The sequence below is a fragment of the Alligator sinensis genome, unplaced genomic scaffold (assembly GCF_000455745.1).
Source record: "Alligator sinensis unplaced genomic scaffold, ASM45574v1 scaffold340_1, whole genome shotgun sequence".
NCBI classification, from domain to species: Eukaryota; Metazoa; Chordata; order Crocodylia; family Alligatoridae; genus Alligator; species Alligator sinensis.
The window spans coordinates 2,819,381-2,826,266 of NW_005842004.1; the positions used below are offsets into that span (position 1 = coordinate 2,819,381).

The following is a 6,886-nucleotide window of genomic DNA, read 5'->3' on the forward strand; positions in this document are numbered from 1 at the left end:
CCCAGGCTTGCCCCCTGCACTATGGTAGTTCAGGTTCTCAAACCAGGAGAGCAGACGTGCCCAGGGCACCAGCAGGATCAGCAGCAGCATGGGTGTAGTGGCTAAGGCAGTCCTACACCTGCACAAACAGCTCATTGTGCACCAACCAGCACACATGCAGCAGCGGCACACTCAGGGCACAATGGCAGCATGGGGGTTGAGGGGGCCAGCCCAGAGGGTCCCTATGGGGAGGGCAGGGGCATGGCCAGCCCTTCACCCCATTGTCTGGGAGCCCCACGCACCCTAAGCCTAGGCTCTGTGAGCTGGGTGGCAGTGTGGCAGAGAAGCTGGTCTTCAGGGAGAGATAAGGGAAGAAGGGTGTGGAGCTGCAGTAGCAGGTGCTGCCAGCAGCCTGGCCTAGCCCATCCTGGGAAGGAGGCAGGAAGGCATGCTGTCTGCAGCCAGTATCCAGCAGCCAGCTGGCCCCAGGGGAGCAAGCAGGGTCAGGAAGTTAGCCTTGTGGCCACTTGTGCCCATCCCTACCTGAACACCTTACCTTGGTCTCTGGGCACCCTCGTACAGCTGACCTCTGATCTGAAGCAGCTCAGGGCCCCAGTGCAGAGCATCTTATATCAGCAATGCTGCAAAATTGCACAAAAATCTTCTGTCTCTTGCCTCTTCAGATACAACATCTGGATGCGGGGGAAAGACTGCAGGGCCCTGCAGGAGTGCCATATTAGGGTTGCTTTCACCCACCACTGGAGCTGCCTGGGCATACCAGCTGCACCAGTGGCACACTAGGGACTGGACTTTCCTGCTCCAGCAGCTGGTGGCAGTTGTGGAGAACTGGGTGGCACAGGAGCAGATATGGCAGCAGGTGTGGGAGGCACAGGAGCTGACCTTGTGAAAGGAAGATGTCACCCAGGAGACCACCCAGGAGGAGGCACAGGACTGGGCACAGCAGGAGCAGTGGGCCTAGCTGAAGGCCCTAGAACAGTGCCATGTGGAGCTGCTCCAGAAGAAGCTGGCCAGCCAGGGCTGCCCAGTGGAAGCCATGTCCAGGCTCCCCCATGCCTGGCCCCAGCCCCACAGGACCCCTGGGTCCCACCTGCTGCCCTACAGTAGGTCCTCTCCTGGGCCTCAGAGGAGGGTCTCTGCTGCCTCTCACCTGCAGAAGCCCCTGGCATTCCCTGCCACCCTGGGACCATGGAGGAACTGTCCATGGCCAGGGTGCTGGTCACCTGCCACTGGGCTCTGTGCCCTGGGTGCCTCCACCCCACAGTCCCCCGCTCCAAGACTGAGACTCTTGGACATAGTTTTCAGTTTAGGAGGATGGTTTTTTATTGCTGGTGGATGGGGAGGGGCTCTGTGTGTTGAGGAGAAAGGAGGGATAGGGCTCTTTTTGTTGAGAGGGGATGTGGAGGGGATGGGGGTGGGGGTTGTGAGGGGAATAAAGATTTTCATAGCAAATGTGTGTGTCCTGGAGTGGTCCTGGGGGTGGGCAGGGGGTAAGGAATGTGTGGGCGGCAGGGTGGTAGGTGTTGCCAGGATGGCTGGGCATACCGGTGCTTCATGTGGGGTGGGGGCTGTCACAACAGGTCTTTAAAGGTGGCCCAGGTCATCTGGAATGTGGCAACCCATTGGTTGTCATCCCATTCCTGCACCACAACATGCTGTCACCAGTCCTGGCTGGTGCAGTGGGCTCAGAGGTAGCAGGGTTGGTGGGACAGGAGGGTGATGACAGTCCTTGCAGGGGCATCTTGGAGCCTGTGGTCACTGTGTCTGGAAGCAGTAGCTGCATGTCAGCAGGGGCCCCAAAAGCCCATGTACTAGGCATCCAGCTGCCAGCTGGAGCAGGTAGAGGAGTAGGGTGGTGCAAGGTGGCCAAAAACCGGAATGGTGGCAGGTGATCAGGACACCTGCAGCAGCCCTGAGGAGCAGGGGATCCTGTCCCTGGGCACCAGGGCCAGGAGCTGAGGCAGCCAGGGCTGAGAAGCATAGCTATGACAGGATCCAGGCAGATGCATGCTGCCTGTGTCTCTGCCATGCTGCTGCTCTGACACAGGAAGCATCAGCCCGGAGGTCACAGTGTGGAGGGTGTGCTTTCAAGATGGCCACCACATGCTGGCAGCTAGCTCTGCCTTCATCATGGATGCCAAGTGCTGGCAGCCATGTGTCCAGAAGCTGGAGCTCTCCCTGGTGGCCAGAGGCACACATGGCCGGGTTAGAGCAACTTGGGACTAAAATTAGTCCCAAATCCCACCATGTGTAGAAACCTGCTAAAAAACACTTAATGGGCATTAGCTTAATGAGTATTAAATTTAAGTGTGCTTAAATTCACATGTAGATACACCCAGTGTGTCTACAGGAGTAGGGGCCTAGGCCTGCAGTGTCATTGTTTGAACCGATTTTTGGCATCCTATATGATTGCGGGGGTGGGGAGTGTTCCTTCCTTTTCTAATGGATAGATGCCTAAAATCATATCTTGCACCATCATACTTGGTACAGTATATATTGCCACTCCTGGTGAGCTGCAACATTGATTTTTTAAGCAAAATATCTCACTGAAATAAAACTATTTCATCTTGGCTTTAGGCAGACAAATTATGTGCCAGGTTTTGTCCTGATGTAGTTTTCAACTACAAAGTTATTTAATTTCCCAAAATAAGGGTAGTATACAATAGCACCTCAACAACCATAATAACATTTCAGTGATCTCTGCTGCAGTGCAGATAAAATTCTTACCAGTCACAAAAGCATCTAGGAGCATAGATATAATTGTGAATTAAATATAAATGTATCCCACAAGGCTTGATTTCCAAGAAAGGTGAGAATGTTGAAGCAAATATGTGATTAGTACTGCAAAAGAATAGAATATAGTTATTGTGAATCATACAGCTATAATTTAATAAGGACCAGCCCCTGAGGTGCACTGTTCAATGAAGAAATACCAATAACTTTATGATGCATGCAAAAAAAAAATTCTACACCCTCTGGAATATTATTTTTTAAACATTTGTTTCACTATTGTACTTATCGATCATATAAATTAATTAATGCTGTAAACCAAAGCATGTTAGATGGCAGCCAAAATGAAATTGTTTTTATATGAGACCTTTTTTTTATAGCTTCAGAGAGTTTAAGGCTAGAAGGAAGCATTATGATCATCTAATCTGACATCCAGCATAACAGAAGACATAAAATTTCACTTATTAATCCCTATAATACTGGAAATTATTCTACCTTCTTTTTATATATTTTAAGACTTTTTTAGTGCTAAAAATATCTTTTAGCACATCTAAGCTGTACCTTCAATGGTCTTTATATTTAAAGAACATCTTTCCTACAAACTAAGTGATATGGCTGTTTAAAAATTATTCAGTCGGAGAAATACATACTCTGGACATCTTCCCTTGCTAAAAAAGGTAGTATTTACAATAACTCTTTTGAATGAAGAAAGGTCACAAGATCTGGCCTTAAAGGCTCTGCTATATGTTTGGATTAAAGCTGAATAGAAACCAGCTATAGAGTTGCTACATATTTTCAAGCACTAACTTCACAGCTGGTTGGCTCTTTTTATAGCTGGGTAGTCATTTTTATCATGTGATAATTACTTTGTGTGTGTGGCTGGTATAAATTTATTGTGTGATTAACCAGTTAACTGTGTAATAATTACTTTGCACTTGTGGCCAGTCCTACTTCGCACATGTGGACAGGCCAATCAAAATGTATTGCATGATTAACCAGTTAAATGCATTATATATGTAATGTGTAGTAGGGGGCTACCTGTTAAATAATATAAACAATAAAGTCATATAAAAAATTACATCAGAGCTGTGGATAGTGCCCCCTGGAATTGAGGCATAGAATGGCAGCCTGCTGCATTTTACCACCAGTTACGGAAACAACAAAGTCGAGGCAGGTGAGACTGGACGGCCTGCCTTATGCAGACAGGTGGGTGGACCAATGTGAGATCTCAGCCCTGGGATGGCCACCTGTCACACAATCTCACCCCTTGTCACTGATTGGTGGGGAGGGGTGGGGCCCCATGACAGGCATCTCAGCCAATCAGCAACAAGGGGTAGAAGCAGCAACCATCGTGGGCTCCCTTGTGTAGCAGCACCCCCAACCCGCTGTGGGCTGCATGGCTGGGCCACAGTGTCATGAGGACTGCTGGCGCCCTCAGCAGCAAGGAATGAGGGCACAAGCCATCTTGGTCTCCCCTGTGTGCCAGCACTCCCCTCCCCATTTTTTTCAGATTTTGCGGATATAGCCTGCTATTGTGGGTAATGCTGGATTTCACATTTCTGTGAAAGCCACAAAACACAATTTCAGTAGGTCCCTAGCTATAGGATAAATGTTTGTATTTTGTGTGTAGCCCATACTGCTACAGCACTCCTACAGAAAAGAAATTCAGGCCCTGAACACAAGGAAAGTGTCTAATTTGCGGATTCTCATAAGACTTAGACATCAGTTAGGCACCTATCAATTTGTTACTGTCAAGACTGAGGCAGTTTATGGAATCTCCAAAAGTAGATCTTTAATGACTTAATGAACTTTACTGATGAAAACTGTTAGACCCCGACTCCATGTGGTACCCAATGACTAGGGAGACGATGATCCAATTGCTCAGAGAGCAAACACCAGCACACATTGCTAGCAACAGCTTTATTCAAAATGGAAACAGCTTCAGGCGAGCTCCCAAAAAACCAGGGAGCAGCCATGAGCATTAGTTCTTTTTACATTTATTCATATTCATTAACATTTACTCCACCTTTGTCCCTCCTTTTTTCTACCTATATTCCCTCCTATCTCAAGCTCTGCCTCTGTTTGCTGTTTGTTTCATTAGCATGGAATTACCTATGCATTTCACTTATTTACATGTCTTTTTGCTATGAGCGCATGCGTAAGACCCTGATCCTGGCTTCTTTCGGTCAAATGCAGTTTCTTCCTGATGTCTTCACCATCTCCAATGTCTTGCTTCTGCTTATCTCCTAACGATAGCTGGGTGGCTGCATCCTGTTCTCCTTACACAATGAGTCATATGTCCTACACACCACCACATTATTAGGAAAATGCTTGCCTAAGCATCTTGTAAAGTTACTTTTAATATATCATTCTGCCTTGCGGTTAGCAGCTTTGCTAGGCCACAGGTGATAGCCTTGTATTCAGCTGCAGGTTCAATGTTCCCCAAGATCCAGATACTGTCACCCTAACAAAAACATGGGGGCCTTGGGCATCTTCATGTTCATCTACACACTAGCTTACTTCTAGTTTTATTTTATATAAGTTTTATGCTATGTGTAATTTAGTATTGACCTACTTAAATAGGCACTTGTCATCTCCTATGTGTGACTGTGCAGAGATAGGCTTTTAGTGCTTAAGCTAATCAGTAACTGGACAGAAAAAGACTTAGCTTTTACCAATCTGCTTAACTATACAGGGGCATAAGCATAAATTGTTTTGGAATTTATTCACTGAACACTTGACTTTATAAGGAACTCAAAGGGCCAGGATTCCTAGGTGCAAGCTGAGAGAGACTATCTGGCTAACCAATTTATTGCCACCATTGACTACAATGTTTTCTGAAATTTCATTACGTCATTTGTCCTCAGCCTTTCAGTTGCTTTGTATTAGGGCTGTCAGTGAATTGTGGTTAACGCATGTGATTAACATGTTAATCAGTGTTTGCATTAATTTTTTTATGCATTAATCATGTACATGGTCTTGGAGCCCAGACTCAGGCTGTGCTCTGCTCTTCTTCCATTGCCACTCCCTCTGGGCAACCTAACTGGGCAGTGGTGGCAGAGCAGAAGACCACAGGGCAGCCCAGGCACAGACTCCAGGATGCTGCAGCAGGGGGAGAAGGGGTGCACATAGACACAGATGAACAGCCGCAACCTGCACATGGCAAGGAATGCAGCCCAGTGGTGTGTAGAGCACCACCCAGCAGGTAAGTCTGTGGGGGGAAAGGGACGTGGGGGAGGGAAGGGGTGAGAGAGCAGATCGAGGCCTACACAGTGAGGATGGGAGTAGGTCAGGGGCTGGGGTGAATGGGGCCGTGGGGCTGGGGCAGGTTGTTGGATGGAGTGGTATATGCCCCCCAGATTTGTGCATGGGGTAGAGGTGGGCTGCGAATGGCAGCTCTCTATACCCTGCTGCCTTTACCCCAGGAGCCACACACTGGCTGCGCTGCATGTCCTCTGCCCTCTTGGCATTGGGAGGCACAGCATGGCATAACGCAGATCCTGGGGCAATGGCAGCAGGGCACAGAGCCCTGGGCAGTACACAGCCCACCTCCACCCTGTGTACAAATCCAGGAGTCACATGCCCCCTCTGCCTTCCCTGGGGATGTGTGCAGTGGTAGGAGCTGTGCCCTCCACATGCCTGGACTGCAGCTGCATCCCATGACTGCCCTGGCCCCAGGGTCCCATTCACCCCAGCCCCTGCCCGTTCCACTCCCTCCCTCACCGTGGGGGCCTCGATCTGCCACCCTGACCCTTCCCTCCCCCATGCCCCTGCCCCTCCACAGACTTACCTTCTGGGCAGTGTCTGTGTGTGGTGTGTGTGTGTCTGTGTGTGTGTCTGTATGTGTGCATGTCTGTCTGTGTGTGTGTGTCTTCCCCTCACTCCTAAGTCACAGCCCCTCTAGATCTGTTGCCACTCACTCCTGACCCATAGTACCCCAAAACCTGCCAGGGCATGTGAGAACCCCCCTCCCTGGGCTTCAACCCCCCTCCCACACACAGAAACATACAGCCCCCCACACCTTCACAAATTCTCACACATACCCCACCCCTAAGTCCTAGTGTTGCTAAGAAGGTTAGTAGCACTAGGACTTAAAGCTATGAGACAGCAAGCCCTCTAAGAGTTAACAAAAATGGAAACTTGCTAATAGAGCATTTGA

The 6,886-nt window shown here is 48.9% G+C and overlaps 1 pseudogene; it reads left to right on the forward strand.

Annotated features, from left to right (window-relative positions):
- Nucleotides 1-240: 240 nt before the first annotated feature.
- Nucleotides 241-1,012, forward strand: LOC112549952 (annotated as a pseudogene).
- Nucleotides 1,013-6,886: the final 5,874 nt, after the last annotated feature.